We start from the raw sequence: 17,919 nt of genomic DNA on the forward strand, positions 1-17,919 counted from the left end.
CAAATATGGAAGTAATCTTTTAAAAGCAATGCTATACCTAAACCAAAGCACCAAACTCCTTATCCAACTTTAAAACCCTAATCCCCTTTAAGCCATTTAAAACCAACTTCCTATCCCCATTCGAATTGTTTCAAAAAGCTAAATGCTTTACTTACTACTTTCCTTCAGTTTTTATATTATTCTTTCTTTTTTGTTTTAAACTCACTTTATACATAAAGAGTATATTGCTTTTGCTTTTGAATGAAAGAAGCATTTGCATTTACTCATAGGATATGTGTGAGAGTTTGGATAAAACCTATAGGGTGGTTAAAATCTAAAGAAAGGTTACGAGAAACTAGCTCTTCCTTAGGAAGGTAATGGACTTATTTGTCTCTTTTCCCATTCAATTTACAGCTATTAACAGAGCATTTCTTGTAAAAAGAGGAAAATTGTATCAAGATAATATTAACTACTAATATTAAAAGCTACTTTGTTCTCTTTCGGACATTTTAGGGCATGCCAAAATTTAAAACACTAGTACAGAAACTACACTGATAAAATGTTAAAAGAATATACTATCTAAAAAAAGGAAAGAGAACTTATTTAAAATCTGTTTAATTTTTTGACTCTTGTAACAAGTACATTTTTCCTTTCACAAGGACAAGTTACTTTCATACACTCTCCTGGTGAAAATGTAAATTGGTGTAACTTCCCTGGAATGTGATTTTGCAATATGTTTTTAAGAACCTTATAAAAATGGCCATTCCCTGTGTCTCAGCTATCATACTTCTAGGAATCTAATTTCAGGAAACAATAGTAAAGGTGGACAAAAATTTATGAGCAATGATATTAATCTCAAAAATGTTATTTATCAAAAAAACTGAAGGAAAAAAAACCCTGAAAACAGCCTAAATCTCACTATTAAAATAATGATTAAGTAGTGAGGTAAGACAAATATGTAGTTATTAAAATCGATGTCTACACAGAATTTTACATAGCTTGGGAAGATGCTTATGATAAATTTTGCTACTAAAATGACATAAAAACCCATCAAAAAAGACTGGAAGAAAATTTGAGAAAATGTTAAGAATGCCTGTTATTTGTGTGGTGGGATTATGGATTAATTGTTATTGTCTTCTTTATGGTCATAATATTCTACAATGGATATATATTAACTCAAGAGTTAGAAATAATGTTTACATATTTATATATTAGATTTTGATAACGAATGCGCCTCACAGAGTTGTTAAACAAAAGCCTCATTTTGAAGGATCCTTCTTTCAGGTATGTGTGTTTGCACAACTGTGTGTGGGCATGCGCGCAGTCAGCAGAAAGAAACACTTAATAACTGTATACTGGCTGTAATCTCCCTTTCTTTCCAAAAGGCATTGGCAACATGACCTTTGGGATTTGCAAGAGGAAGAGGCTTTAAAATAAGTCTGTTTTTCTCTGGTGCTGATCTACCCCCAGGTGGGAAAGGAGGAGCCCACTTAATTAATTTAAAACCTACACCAACTCCAACTGTGAATACAGAACTGGTTCTTTTACAGCACAAAAACAGATTTCCTAGATAAAGAAATATTATGTTTACAATTTCCACATATGGCCAGAGACCCCTACGCAAATCGCTTATCTTTGGAAATTACAGGAACCACAAAATTTAACCCACCTGTCCACATGTAGACAAATCTAATCTACATGTTTTCAAATTTACACTAGTACTTTGCAGAAATATTGTGCAGAGTTAAGTTGTAGCTTTCTGTGGAAATTTGCATAAATCTGTACATTAATGGTTAAGAACTGTATTACCAATGTGGATTAAAGAGCCAAGGATCTAGATAATATTCATTTATTTATTCACCAGATATTGAGTGCCCACCTCTAATGAGCTGGCTTCTGTGCTAGGCACCAAAGTATTGAATGCATCAACGTTCCTGTCCTCAAAGAGTTGACATTATAAGTGGGGATAGTGGAGAGGCAGGCAGTTAACAAGGAAACAATATTTTGATAAAAAATATTATAAAAATTATAAAGAAAAAATTATAACATGAATTATAAAGAAAACTATTCACACAAAATCCCAATAATTTAAACTACAGTAACACAGGAGGAAGCAACTGTCAATATAATACTAAGTAAGATAGAAACTACTGATTTATGTAGGAGCTAGGGACTGCTTGCTCATTATTCTCAGCCCATGAATCTAGTGGCTGTAGACTTGAGCACCATTTCAGTGTTTATGCCCCAAAGGACACATGGATGTAGGTGGAGAGGAAATAAGAGGCCAGCAAGCATGCTGATCTCATATTCTGATTTCTCATTTTTATGTGTGTAAGGATTTTTCAAATGCATAATACTGCATTTAATAATAGAAAGAAACCTCACAAAGCTAGGCAGGAAGACTCATAAAATGTGTCCAATGGAGTGTAACTACTCAGTAGATATACAAGAAATAACTGACTGACAATGCCAGACCACTATTCCAAGTTTACTTGGGAGCTTTTTTCTTAGGCTTCATGACTTCAAAAAATGAGCACCCTACAGGTACTATGGTTTATGCTGACAGCTCTCTGTAAAAGGCCAGTGCTGGCCTGCAAGCAAACTCGGGCAAGTGAATGCAGTCAACTGACTTCCTTCCTTCTACCTCTCCCAGGCTTTAACTGCAGCATTGGTAAAGAAGATACAGTCCTTCACAATAAAGCATTGGGTCTAATGTTGAATGAGTTAAATGTTCTTCCTAAAGAAAGAAGCACTAACATTTCTGAGGGGTCTACGAGTGTCCCTTATCCATAATGATTATAAGGCCCTTTTTCACTTTTAAAGTACAGTTAGCTCTACTGATGTAAAAGATGTAACACAATACTAGGACGTTACTCCTGGGTCCTACCTAACACTATGCCAGGGCAGATTTATGCACCAAGCCAATTTCTACAAGCTGCTATCCATGCCTGTTTTCACCAAGATGCATGATCCTTGGTCTTTGGGATGGTTTAAAAAGAACATGACTGCTCTGGCGCCAGAGTGCAACAGGAAGGGACAAGGAAACTGGAGTGATGACAGGTACAACCACTGACACTCACCTTCACTCCACACACACAGTCACGGCCTTGGGGACTGCCAGGCAATGGTTTGGCCAGGTTTCACAGGATGCACTATGTAAGGATTGTGCACATAGTGCATTTAAGGATGCACTATGTCCTTAAATATTAAAACCTAAATTATGGAAAACCTCACTTTTCTACCTCAAATTTTGCTTCCTTCAGATGGCAGTACATAAACAATGCATTTGTTATTAATCTTACAAAACCTCTGTCTTGTAAATAAATAGTAAGACAGTCTCAACAGATGAATTTATTAGTTAACACATACACCTGAAATTCAAAGATGTAGATCAAATATGAACAAAAACAAAAATCTCCCCTAGATTATCCAAAAGCAATTTTACAATTACTTATTAAAGGATAAAGTCAGGCATATTATAATGAAAATTGGCATTAAGTTCTATAAATGGGTTTGTTCAAATAGTCAAATAAAGTAATTCCACCTTAAATCCTTTTGGGAAGTAAGCAAAGTATGGATCATATAAAAATGAACAGGCAAATAATGTGCCTCAGTTCTATCTCATCATGATTTATAAGATTACCTAAAATTAGTATCCTAACTTTTTTTCACCAAGGATTCAAAAGTATCCTTCATAACTAATCTGATAACATCAAGTGGATTTATGCCAATATTTGTAAGTGAGTTGTAAGTTTCACTTCCTCAGTGTTCCCTGTGTGTGTCCAGCAAACAAAAAGATTCAGCTTAAGGAAAGAAATGGTTGCATGGGTGGTCCCATTTATATGCTCAAAACAGTTGAATCACTTCAGAATCACTGAAGAATTCGTTTGTGTCATCACATTTAGTTTGCTGACAGTTTCCCATCCTAAGTCTCACTCCAGATGTACACCCAAGAAACTTGGGGTCTCAGACCTGTTGAGATCACTTTGTGCAAATGACACAATGAATCTAGGCCGACTTAAAACCATTCTATGGAACTTGAAGTGACTTTTTGCCTTTGTAAAAGTGAACCCAGAGTGCCAGGTCATTTTTTCCTTGAATCTGGTTTAGCTTTCTTTGTTTTGGGTCTTTTGGGTTTTGCTTTTGAAGCACCTCAGGGGCGGTGACCCAAGACAGAAGATAAATAAAGTTAAGCCAACCTCAAGAGAAAAGCAATTGGGGATACCAGGTTTGCTTTTGTAAATGTGAACAGTGACCTGGGGGCTCAGGGTCAACCTTAGTCCCCCAAAGTCCCTTTTCCAAACACCAAATCCACCTGGGACCTCAGAGGTGCTCTGCAGATTCCAAAAGTAAACCAGGAGATCATTTTTCCTTTGCCTCCAAAAAACAAAGCCAAAGCAAGGGTTCCTAGAGTGCTTCTGAGATTTAAACAACAACAAAAATCCTAAACCATAATACAGCTTTAAGGAAGAAATATGAGTAATTAGGCACTGGGGATTCAAGAAAAATGGGTCTTACTAAATTAGCCACAATGGGGAAAATACAAGTCCTTTTTCTAAACAGCAGAAGTTTAAATCAAATGATGAGCGCCATATGATTTTTAGAGCACTTGGCTTTACCCTCTTTTCCAGCTGTGGGAAAACACATTTGGAAACTCCACATGCTGCACAGAAGAGAACTGGAAGGAGCAGCCAGAAAGGGCTAGGACCGAGCTATAAAAAAAGCAGGACTGTGCTTCCACCCACTTCCCTCTTAGCCCTCATGCAGCCTTTGGGCTCTCTGCTCCACCTGACCCCCAGCCCACACCTGCCCTCTGCCGATGTCCCATTCGCCAAACCTGCTCTCCGGCAGCCTCTGGGAGGAGCAGGAGCAGCCTCGAGCACACACATTGTGCTGCAGAGGCTGTGGACAGGCCCTGGTCTCTTCAAGTCACTTCTCTCAAGTGAACGGCACACAGCAGCAGAATGTTCTTAAACGATTTCTGATGTTAAGCTATGCACTAGTCCTAAATAACTACTAGGTGGGCTTGAAATTTGGGGGGAAAAGAGGCAAAATATGGAATCTACATAATCAGATTTATACACATCCATATTTGCTTTATCTTGAACTTTTTGATCAGAAGCAATCATATTTAACCCCTTCTGTTTTTAATTCTGTTGATTATACCTCATTATCTCTAAATATGCTTATTTTTCTAATTTTTTATCATCTTGCAGCTATCACATAAAAGGGTTTATCTTACTTATACCACGTTCCTACTTTTGGCAGTTATCACAATTTTTCTCTATTTTGCTTTTATAACATTAATATAATTAAACTTCCATTTATTGTTATACCACTTTTTAAGAACATCTTTTTGAAAAATATCTTTGAGATATATTTCACAAACTGTATGATTCTTCCTTTTAAAGTATACAAATCAATGGTTTTGAGTATATTCACAGAGTTGTGCAACCATCTCAGTCATTTTTAGAACATTTTTATCACCCCAAAGACTCCTATACCCATAAGCAGTCACTCCCCAAATAGGAATCATATAACATGCAGACTTTTGTAACTGGATTCTTTCACTTAGCATAATGTTTTCAAGTTCACCCATGGAGTAGCATGTTTCAGTACTTCATTCCTTTTTATTGCCAAATAATATTCCGTTGTATGGATATACCGCATTTTGTTTATCCATTCATCAATTTAATTAATGGACATTTTGGTTATTTCCATTTTGTAATTATAAATAATATTGTTATGAACATTCTGGTACAAGTTTTTGTGTGGATATATATTTATATTAATATTTCTCTTGAGTATAAAACAGCATAGAATTTGTCATATAAATTTTTAAGAGTATCTTCTGACTCTCCATTTAGTAATATAAAAATATTATTAATAGCACCTTCTATAGTTGAGTTTTAAAATAATTCTTTTGGCAATTGAGGTTTAAAATATTATGTTATGTATTTGAACCCAAATAACAATAGGTATTTAACTAAAGTTCCCTACAAGTTCTTTATGAATGCAGAAAGACGTTAATAAATTAACAAGAATTTTACCCTCTACTTCTGAAAAACAAAAAAACCCCTATAATTATCCAAAATAGGAAAAAGACATTTCAGATAGTATCTTCACGTAGATTCACCTCAAGAAGTTGATCCTTGAACAACAGGGTTTGAACTGTGCAGGTCCACTTATCTGCAGGTTTTTTTTCAATAAATACTGTAAATGTATTTTCTCTTCCTTATGATTTTCTTAACATTTTCTATTCTCCAGCTTACTTTATTGTAAGAACACAGTATATATAACATACATATAACATACAAAATATCTGTTAATAAATTGTTTATGCTATCTATCGGTAAGGTTATCCGGTAAGGTTTTCCAGTCAACAGTAGGCTATTAGTAGTTACATTTTTAGGAAGTCAAAAGTTATACTTGGATTTTTGACTATATGGGCAGTCAGTGCCCCTAACCCCCATGTTGTTCAATGGTCAACTGTAGTTCAGTGTGATTTTGGTTTTTATAATACCATTACATATATAAGCAGCTTGTTTTCCTTTAGTAGTGAGAGTACCTGGTTCAGTCTCCTGATACTGTAAGGTGGGTCATACACTGAGTGGTAGGACTTATCTAATTACCCAAAACAGAAATCTGGATTCAGTCTGCATTGACTCTTCTCTCTCACTACTCCTGCATCTAACTTATTGCTAAATTGTGTCAAACAGCCTTCTAAATATTTCTTGAATTCACTTGCTTCCTACTTTCCATCTCTTCTACTACTACTATACTACTATCAGGATGGTGCAAAACTAATTGTGGTTTTTGCAATTATTTTTAACCTTTAAACCACAATTACTTTTGCACCAACCTACCACTACCACTACTACTACTACTACTACTACTACTACTACTACTACTACTGTTCGAGTTTAGATTTCATAATCTCTCCCCTTGGGGCCTTTGGTATTGCCTATCCCCTTTGCCTCTCCCTCCTAACACCCCAGATCCATCAACCTTCACATTGCTGCCAGAGCAATCTAGCTAAAATATAAATCTGATCACACCATTCACTTGCTTAAGACATTCAACAGCTTCCCAACTCCTACAAGATAAAGTTCAAGTTCCTTAGCATGACATGGAAAGCTATCTTGCACCTAATCCAGGTCAACCTTTCTTGGTTTCCTCTCCTGTCTTGTAATTTCAGCTCCTAAACAAAGAACACTCATAGTTCTCCTATAAAGCATATATTTATTATTTTCTTCTCAGTATGGGAGTCACTTTCTGTTCCTTCTTCACCCAGGTAACTTATTTCATAAAATTGAAGTCTGGATTCACCTCTCTAAGGCCTCCCCAGATGACCTTGGTTGGGTTAGTTATTCCTCTTTCACATCCTCATAGCACCCTCCACATATCTCTACCACAGTATTATTGATATCATGGGTTAATGTGTCTGTCTCCCCAGGAAATAATCAAATATCAATTAATTCCTTTCGTAGTTGGGTGACTCATGGCTACCTCAGCCCTGTCTCCTTCCAATATCCCAATAACTGAAGTGCCTGTTCTTCCCCTAAAAAATGTACTTTGTAAGTGCCTTAAAGCTGGTGACTTATTTTGCTTAATATCTGTATCTTCACATTTGGCCCAGTACCTGGCATGTAGCAGGCATCAAATAAATATACATTGAGATGAACTGCATAGGTTACCTTTTGACACAGAATTTTAGGTCTACACTGAACCCACATCTTATATACTTATAAGATGGCTATGTTATTATTTACTGTAAACTATTAATAAAGACATCTCTGAATTTTTAGTAATGTCTTATAATTACTCTGAAAGCCAGACTAGTTCATTTTATTGACTGATTTAATTTGTGCTATGGAATGTACCAGAATATTTCACAACCAAAGTTCTGCTCTTGAGATTACCTTTTGGAAACCAGTGGTGCCACCATCAAACATTGTTAAACAAACATTCTTGGGCCATACATTTTATTTTCTGTCCAGATTCATCACATCATCTGCCAGCCACACTTATCTAATTGGTAGTTATGTAATGACCTCACCAATGAAGCTCAGACTTCCAATACTAAGGAAATCAAACCTTGAAATTCATGACAAGGTGTTCACTAGACTTTCAGTTCTCTCTGATGAGTCATTTTGCTTCATTGAAGCAATGAAGAAATAAGATCTGCCTGTATGAATTGACGGAAGAATTTTCAAACAACATAGAAAGACAATGTGGATATGCCAATGAAGAAAATTATATGCCAATGTGTCTATACTTCTGGATATAGTAGTTGCTTGGATGCAAGAAGCTAAACTATGCTGGGGTTTCTTTACGTACTCCTTTACAGTGCAACTGTTAGAAGAAAAAGGGGCTGGGGCAGCCAGATGGCTCAGTTAGTTAGAGCGAGAGCCCTTAATAACAAGGTTGCCGGTTCAATTCCCACATTTGGGAAGGATGGTGGGCTGCGCCCCCTGCAACTAAAGATTGAAAACAGAAACTGGACTTGGAGCTGAGCTGCAGCCTCCACAACTAGATTGAAGGACAACGACTTGGAGCTGATGGGCCCTGGAGAAACACACTGCTCCCCAATATTCCCCAATAAAAAAAATTAAAAAATAAAAAAGAAGAAAAACGGGGAGGGAGTAACTACTTCTCAAAAATTTGTAAAAATCTAAGTGGCTATTCTTCTCCCCTCCTTCCCACAATTATGACTTAAAATAAAGCAAATGAAAATTTGGAGAATCTAATAGCTGGATTATTTTAGTGTTGAATAAAATTAGTCATGTATGCTTCACTCTAAAATTTTAGTAAGTCAAGTAATATATATTATGTATAATTTGACATTATTTATAAACACTGACTTTTGGCTTTTGAAAAAACAAAGCTAAACTAACATTATAACTCAATACTTCACCCCCTAGAGACACCTTATCATTCTATTCTTTAAAATGGAACTTAGGCCATTTGAGATAAATGAAACAAACCAAAGCCATTAAATCCCAGCTACCTCAAAAGTAAAAGGGAAATAGTGTTTCTGGTAATACCTTAGCAGGCAGTGACAAAAGTAAAAACCTCAGTTCTAGTCCTTGCAAGCAATCTTTGGTTGAGCAGGGAACTGAATTTTAGATACATATCTCATTTGCTTGGCTTTCTAGAGATAAGGTCTCAGTTTTATGTCCTAGAATATAAATACAGGACCTTTACCATTTTTGCCTTGGATTCCCAAAGGAATGAAGAGTTAGCTAGACTACCATACTTAGCATGATGGCAATAAGGAAAATAAGGATCTTTTTGGTCTCTATTAAATACAAGAATATTACAATATCTTGGTTAGTATTCATATTTAAGAGGTTTGCATCCTCATTTCATTTCTTTCTAATCTTGTAATAGATTTTGTAATCTTAAACAATTTTAAAAGATATATATTTAGTTCATTTTTCTAGACTCTAAAAGGCACGTCTCTTACGCTAGACAATTTATTAACCCCTAATTATCCAGTTACTCGCAGACCTGATTGCATATATAATTTACCTTTGGTCAGATACAATAATTTGCTCGATAAACATGTCAGAACACTTGCTACTCAGTCTGTTTAAATTGATAAATTCAGCTTTCTTACGGCCTCAAGGCATAATTAAATACAAAAAAAGGGAAGTTATCAAACTACACTGCAGCTGATTCACTAAAGTAGGAGAACATAGCATGTAGCCATGGCTTACTTTGCGGCCTGATGCTTGAATGCTTAGTAACATTTCTGGGACAGGGTAACAATGACAACACTGTGACATTCTGGCTAATGCAAGTATCCACATGAGTTTCAAAATGGGCAACAGACAAATTTTAAGATGCAGCTTAGTTAAGAAGCAGCTATTGGAAAAGAGCTATTGGCATGATCTCCACTACAGGTTATAGCAGTGAAATACAAAAAGAGAAACTAAATAGAAACAACAGGGGAAGGACTTATTTTGGGGGGAAGATAAATGCAGCCAGTGGAATTAAGTGGATTGCGACCTAAGTCCTACAGTGCTTGCATGATGTGAATCTGCACTGCAGTAGTGCAAAAGGAAATCCCTACCTGACCTCTGGATAACCTAAACAGGAAATTAGGACATTTCTGAGCAAAATAGGCTGTGTCATCCTGCTAAGATAATTGTTTCCATTGACATTTTGCATAAACATCTTACATTAGGCCACCAGGAAAAACTCAAGCCATAGGGTCTCTTCTTTGTAACACATAAGACAACGCCTGGCCCAGTGCCCTCAGCACAGTTGAGGAGGTAAAGTTTGTTGATAATTAGGAGGACAAAGAAGGGGAGAGAGGGATAACAAACAGGTAAGAAAGTTGGAAGCATTCCTTAAATAATTACAGATTAGTTGAAAATAAATATTTTTAAAAAGGAATTTAATTCTTAGTAAGAATATGGAGTAATTAAGACAGTATTCAACGATTTTAAGGAAATACTCAAGAAACACTACAGCTTAAAATAAGTCAGCATTTTTTTCTGAATGATTTTTAAACATCTGGTATTTGATTATGATGTTTTAGAATGTTAGAAATTGGCATCGTGTTGTTGGGAAAAATCAAGTTCCTCAAATATCTCGCCTAATCACTATTCTATGGATATTATTTGCTTACTGATTGCTCACATGGATAAAAAAGTGCTATTTCTTATGATACCAATAGTGTATTAATACACAGGCCCTATTAAATTCCCTCCCAGTTTTTTTTTTTTTTTAAATCAAGCTACTTTCCTTTTGAATTAATCATTTAAGGGGATTGTAAACTTTGGGTCTCAAACTTCCTCTTCTGTAAAATGAAGGGACTGTGTTTGCATGTGACAAGCACTCTATTTGACAGCCATAAAAAAGATGATGACGATTGGTCTTTGGCTATAAGGAGTTCATACGCATAATGGAAGAGATATTCACACAAACATAATTATGAACATGCTAATTAATTACAATGATAGAGTTATGCATAGGTTATTATTAGAGCATTCAATTTTGTTGGGGGGGGGTGAGAAGCAAACCTAAGAAGGGTAGTACCCATACTGAGTCGTATAAAGGAGTGAATCAGGCAATGGTAGTGGTATTTCAAGCAGATGAGACAGCATGAGAAAAGGTACAAAGATGAGAAACATTTGTGCTTATAGGGAGTGCCACGTACTTGAGTGCTGCTAAATTAAAATATAAGGGAATAGTACAAGACAGACTGGAGAAGGGGCATGTATGACTATGCCTGATTTAGGAACTTGGGGAGAGTTTTAAACAAGGGAGCTCACGTGGTCAGATTCATCCCTTTGGTATGTAACTCCAACAGCTCTGTGAAGAATGGATTTGAGGAGAAAACAGTAATGGCAGTAAAAATAATCAGGAGACTGTTGTGATAACCTTGAACTACACTAGGACAGACAAGTTAGGTAGTTGGTATAGAGAGAAGAGGATGGATAGGTGGTAGGCAGATAGTTAGGATGGAAAGAAGAGGATAGGTTTGAAAATATTTAGGAGAAAACATCCCTAGGACATGATGATTGACTCGATGAGGAACACAGTAGAGTGGTGCCATCAACCAAAATAAAGAACAGAAAAGGAAGATATGATGTGAGAATACGGGAAGATGGTATGTTGCCAGCTTTGGTCACATAGGATGTGAGATACACATCCCAGTGAAAATGTCTACCAAGCAACTGGATCTGTATCTAGGGCACACAGCATTTGTGCCAGAGATAAGATGAAAGTGCATGAGTTCACCCAAGTAAAGTGTAGAGAGAGCAGTGTTCTATGGACAGAAACCTTAGGGATCCCAACATCTAGGGGGTAGAAAAGGAAGCCACAAAAGACACAGAAAAAAAATGTCAGAGTATAGCCTTTGAAGAAGAAAGATTTTATAGAGGACATAATCGACATTATCAAATGCAGCAGAAAGAACCAGTAAAATAAGGGCTACAACATCTATTGGCTTTCCCCACTGAACTAAGTGAATAGTGTTTCAGCAGTATGGCAAAGCAGAGAGTAGTGGAATGAGGAATGGATGAGAAATGAGGAAATAAGCATATGATCAATGATAAATCATTCTTTTAAGGAAACCGGATGCAAAGGAGAAGAGATTGGAAATAGCTAGAATGAGATTAGAAAGGATATTTTCCCTGCCTCCCTCCCCTCCTCTCTCTCAAATAAGAAAGATGTGAACATGTTTTTAAGCTAAGGTAGTTAGGAAAAGGATAAAGCAGAAGAAAGGTAGATGAATAATGAAATAAAGTCCCATAGGAAAGATGGGGTCAAGGGCATAGGAAGATGAGAGCACCTTGAATAAAATGGCTACCTATCATGAGTCTGAAGGAAGGGAAATGAGAATGAGTGTGAATACAGGTAAACTGATTGCACAGCAACAGTGAGAGGTTGATGGTGATAGAGATGAATGAGGAGGCTCAAAGGGGCTGGAGCTTTCACTCAAGAATGGAAGGACAATAGTCTGTAAATGGAAAAAGGGGAAGTAGGAGAAAAGCAATCTCTCAGTAACACTGTGGAGCACGTGAAAGAATATGTAGCTACCACTAGAGAGGGCTACAGGCTTAGCAGGATCCTCAGAATTCTGGGACAAGGAGGTGAAGAAAACATTCTGCCCAACAGTTGAAGCTGTAGGGCCATTTACACAGGAATGAAGGTGTAAGAGGGCTAGAAGAAGTGAAAATGCAAGTGTCAACAAACCAAGGAACGAATAAACAGGAAAAAGGTTGGGGAGGTGGGAAAGAGTGGAGTAAGAAAGTGGAAAGAGTAGGGAGAAAGTACTGAACTATACTGAATAATCAAATGTTTTAATCTTCTAGAATGATGGATGTATGGTGAGGAAGTGTCAGATATGACAATGTCTGACCAGGTCCAGGAAGAAGTGGTGAAGGCTGCTCTGAGGTTTTCAAAAGGGCAGACAAGTCTCTATTTGAATGTAGGCTCTATCAAGGAACTGCAGCAGCAGCAAGAGTCCTCGTTAAGGAGAGAGCTTCCAGGAGGTTTGGTAAGATTTTTCTGAAGTTCCTTCCAATTTTCAAGTCTTAGGATTTCATGACCAAGAAAATCACTGAATCACAGACTAAAGGTAACTGAAAGGTGATTTAAAATGTAAGAAAACGTGTGAGTCAGTGAAAAAGAACTATAAATTGTAAAACACTCTACGGACTAACCTGTCACTTAACATTAAGTATGAAGCATTGTAATGTGCACCTAAGGAGGAAGTTCAGGCAAAAATACTATAAATGTTTAATTCTCAAATCAAATAATCCCTTCAACAATTTCATCCTTTTGACATATATTAGTAAAAATTTTCATCATGACTATATATATATATATATATATATATATATCCACTTGGATCTTAAGAGACACTAAGCTAAATTTCTTTTAATATATGGATGGATATCTAGTATCGATTGATCTATCTATCTATCTATCTATCTATCTATCTATCTATCTAATCTATCCCTGGGGTGCCAAAAAATGTATACAAGTGGACACTTTGGTCAGCGTTGCTCAAGCAGTAGTTTGCCGTAATCAGAAGTGTCTGGACACTGATGGTAACCACTTTGAGCACCTCTTGTAATTGCAGAAGTTAAATGTGACTTGCATTCATCTTTTTTTATCGGTATATATTATTACAATTTTTATATTGTTTCCTTTCTTAAAATGTGTATACATTTTTTTGCACTGTGTGTGTGTGTGTGTGTGTGTGTGTGTGTGTGTGTGTGGCAGAATGCATCCCTTCCAAGTGCTAGCTGAATGTTAGCGGTGTTGAATTCCCTGAGTCATCTAAATTTGAGAGGATGGGTGGCTCTGTGGGCCACTGAGAACTTCTTCAAGTTTGGAGTATGTACATATGGATATACCTAGTTTTTTGGCTATGTTTGCTTTCACTTTCCAGCCAAGTTATGAGTCCTTCAAGGGCAGGATAATAGATCTTCTTTCTCCATTAGGGTACTCAATAAAAGCTTGTTGAACTGAACTAAATTATATTGCACAGAACACTTTGAGAAGCAAAAGTTTAAGGATTTTGTCTTTTCTGTGACAAAACATGGCCACAAAGGAAAAGCAGAGAGATTAATGCACAAGAAAAAGCTTTTAATTTAAACCACTGGAAAAGAGTTTCATAAATATATGTTGAGGCTGTGAGTCTTTCACACATAGATTACCTATAGTGGATCCTGATTAACCTACTGTTAATTTTTCTTTATCTCTATCTCAGACCATTAGTTATATTTGTGTGTATCTTTTCACTTGAACAACTCATTCCAGCGAAGTGCAGGCTCGCCTATACTTTATAATAGGAGAAACTGATCTTCAGAGAGATTGTCTTTTTCAAATTTATATGTAATGTAGAATTAGAATCTAATTTCCTCAATTTATAAATTAAGTGCTTGAACAACTAGATTAGGCTGGCTTAATTTACACAAGATTTCCTTTTATTTGTACCTGTAACCAATCTGCTTTCAAAAAAATGCTTGGTAAGGTTTTTTAGAACACTGTTTTAAGATTCACACTGGATATGGCAAATATATAGGCAGTCTAGGGAATTTTGTTTTATACAGCAAAAACATCGTAACAGAGAATATGGTCTTTCTGGCTATAATACTCATTAATGTATGAAATACACATGCGTTTTTGCTGTTTTTCTGGCAAAGTATTTAAATATTTAAACTTCTCATAAACTATTCTCCCAACTCAAAGAAATCTGTAACAGAAAAGAAGAGGAACATTTCCATTCAATAAGATAAAGTAACTATTAGAGAAAAAATATTACTTCTTATAAAATATAAAATTTGGTAAAAATGTGAATTTTGAGAGGAAGGATAAAGTTCCCTATTGGACAGTACCAATACTGAGATGATTATTTAATAATGAATGTGTAATATTTATCAAAGGCCAGAATATCACTATCCTTTATTGCTGACAGACTTCTCTAAAAAATTTTAACCTATCCCTTTCAGTGAAAAAAATAGCAAAAATATTAATAACTAAAGGCATTTAAATTTGAGACTGCCTCTCTTACATTATGCACTGGATTGTAATTCCCAGCCTATGGAGACAAAGACTTATTCCTTGCATAACACTGAAAATTTACCTCAAAATTAATCACAGTATAAAAAGGCTCATATTATAAATAAGAAATATTCCATATTTGTTCAAATGCACACTTAACACGAACAATTTTTCCCATAAATCTATTAATTTTGTTTACTGTAATATTGCTAACTTAAGCACTTCTTTCAAAAATAATTCTGACTAGCATATTTTTTATACTATAAATGTATGTGATATTTTGGCAATACGCAGTAATCCACTTCTAAAAGGCCTACAGAAATACATTAAGTGCTCAATATACATGTCTGAGAATATTAACTGCAGCATTATTTATATGAAGAAAAACTGGAGACTCCATACAAAAGAGGACTTGTTTAATAAATTATTGCATATTTATACCATAGAACATTATGAAGAAATGAAAAATAAAATAGATACATATTTACCAATATGAAATCATGTAGCGTTGCATGAAAAATGTAAATTATAGCATAAATGATCCATTTCCCCCCCGAAAAGCAAATAATTCTACATGTGGCACACAAGTGGGTGCATGTCTCTGTATTTAAGTGATTATAAAAGGTCTGCAGGGAAACACACTGATGACCCTGAGAAACTAGAGAGCTTTCTCTTTATACACTTCTACATACCCGATTTTTTTGCCATTGTTTTAAATAGCAAGCATGCAATGTCAATTTCCTGATTTTGATAATTATAGATAGCTATATAAACAATTACCATGGGGGAGCCTAGTAAAGTGTACATAGGACGTCTCTGAACTATATTTGTAACTTCTTGTGAGTCTCTAATGCCTTAAAAATAAAAAATTTTGAAAACCAGTGGGCATGTATTATTTTTGTAATTATCATGGTGTTTTGTTTGCTTATTTGTTTTTCTGGTTTCCAAAAAATCATATTAGAGGGTTAATTTTACAAACTGCAAAACAGCTCTAACCTTTTCTTTTTTAACCTTTATTTATTCCTTCTCTAAAGCTGTTCCTTTCTTTATGTAGATACAAATTTCTAACCGACATCATGCTCCTTCTCTCCACATAGCTTCTTTTAACATTTACTGGTGACAAGTTCTCTCCGTTTTGTTAGTCTGAGTGTTACGAATTGAATTGTGTCTCCCCCAAAGTTCATATTTTGAAGCTCTAACTCCTAATGTGACTGTATTTGGAGATAGGGCCTCTCTAACCTTTACTCTTAAAATAATCACAAGAATCTGAGTTCAAAATTTGTATCAGTAACTGAAGGTATGAGCATGAATCACATACATAGTTAAGCATATAAACTGTAAAGTACCAGAATTATGACACGGGAACAAAAAGCAAAAGACATTTAGGTTCAAGATAATCCTTTATAATCTAAGCTCTCCCAAAGGGCAGCATACTTGTCTAATATCTGGACCTTAAGGTAAACTTTGTGAGATGTCTAGTCTTGTTATATTCAAGAGTAAACCCAAATACATCTTCCTTTAATTCTTTGGCACTTCAAATGAATTTAGGATTGTCTAAGAAAAAAAAATGCTTGCTGGAGGAGCTGTGTGAACAAGCTTGTTGTCCTGCTACTATATCTAGTGAAGCATTCAGATACTACAACTTTGGCAAATCCCATTAATACTTTAAGAAGTCAAAGACTTTAAAACTTCTAAAGAAAGTTCCTGTGAAGTAGTCACAGGGGCAAGTTTAAGCAAGCAGAGTGTGTATACAATATAGTAACAAATATAATGCAAACAAAAGAAGATTTGTTTAATTATAGTGGAAATAATTGTTATTTAAAAGTGCCTTCTTCCTCATCATAAAAGAATAAACTGGACTAGTGGCAAAAGAATTGTATGTTATGATGCCTTAAGATTAGAAACAGAAGACAGAAATTTCAAAGTAAAGTCTTGGCAGACGCCCAGTCTCCATGGCAAGAATTATGGCCAAACAATTCCTTTATAACTTCAAGGCTTGTTCATGTCCCTTTAGGTAGAATCCAAAGTTGTTCATTTTGAGTCAAATACAAGTATATCTTTATCAGGTTCTCCTATCTTTCTATGGTGAAGTACATTTGAATTTCTTTCTTAAACTTTACAACCATTTAGGGGTATTGTGGAGAAGGATTACCAGACCATGTAAAAAAAGTGAAAGTAGTAGGTGAGGGGGATAATGAGAATAAGCAGGAGGGTGCCCAGGATACTTCCCTTATGAAACATTATTTGTGTGCGAGAACTATGCTCTTCATCTGGCACACCATCCTCGCATTCACCCTGAGGAAGTATGCTAAGTACAGAGAGATGGTAACTAATGACTTAATCAATTAATGACCTCTGCAAAGCAAGCGTCACACAATTCACTAATTTTTTAGCAATAAAGATTAAGCATACCATGAAGAAGATCTCTTCCAGAAGTTAAATGTACATTTTTCCTCACAGATTTCATTAAACCATTAACATAGAGTTGAAATAGCTCAGGAAACACTTTCCAAAGTCGTACAGTAGTTATTAAGAGAAGCAGGATTCCACTTTGTTTCCTGATTTCCTACACAATTGTGTCCTTCTCAGCACACCATTCGGATATCTCAGTAGCTTTCTTTTATACTCCTTAATTTCTATCCTTTAGCAAGGTATCTTTCTGAATCTAACAGTCTTTATCTTTTTTTTCACTTTACCTTCATTGATCCCAAGTATTTCATCTCTCAAACTGTCTAGGTCTTATTTTATTGCGTGCTGTTCAATTCTGCTTCCCCCATTGCTGGCTATCGTAGGTACTCAATAAACATTTGTTGAAGAAATGAATGAGTAAAGGAAGAAATAAATGAAAATCCATACATACGTATTCTATTTACTGCAGTTTTAGGATTCTACTAATAAACACTTAATTTA

At 35.6% G+C, this 17,919-nt stretch overlaps 1 protein-coding gene across 3 annotated transcripts in view; it reads right to left on the bottom strand.

The window, feature by feature from the left end:
* EXOC6 (exocyst complex component 6) overlaps window positions 1-17,919 on the bottom strand; it is a 166,361-nt gene that overhangs the window by 3,326 nt on the left and 145,116 nt on the right. The window lies entirely within an intron of this gene.

Source organism: Rhinolophus hipposideros, assembly GCF_964194185.1.
Source record: "Rhinolophus hipposideros genome assembly, chromosome: 15".
NCBI classification, from domain to species: domain Eukaryota; kingdom Metazoa; phylum Chordata; class Mammalia; order Chiroptera; family Rhinolophidae; genus Rhinolophus; species Rhinolophus hipposideros.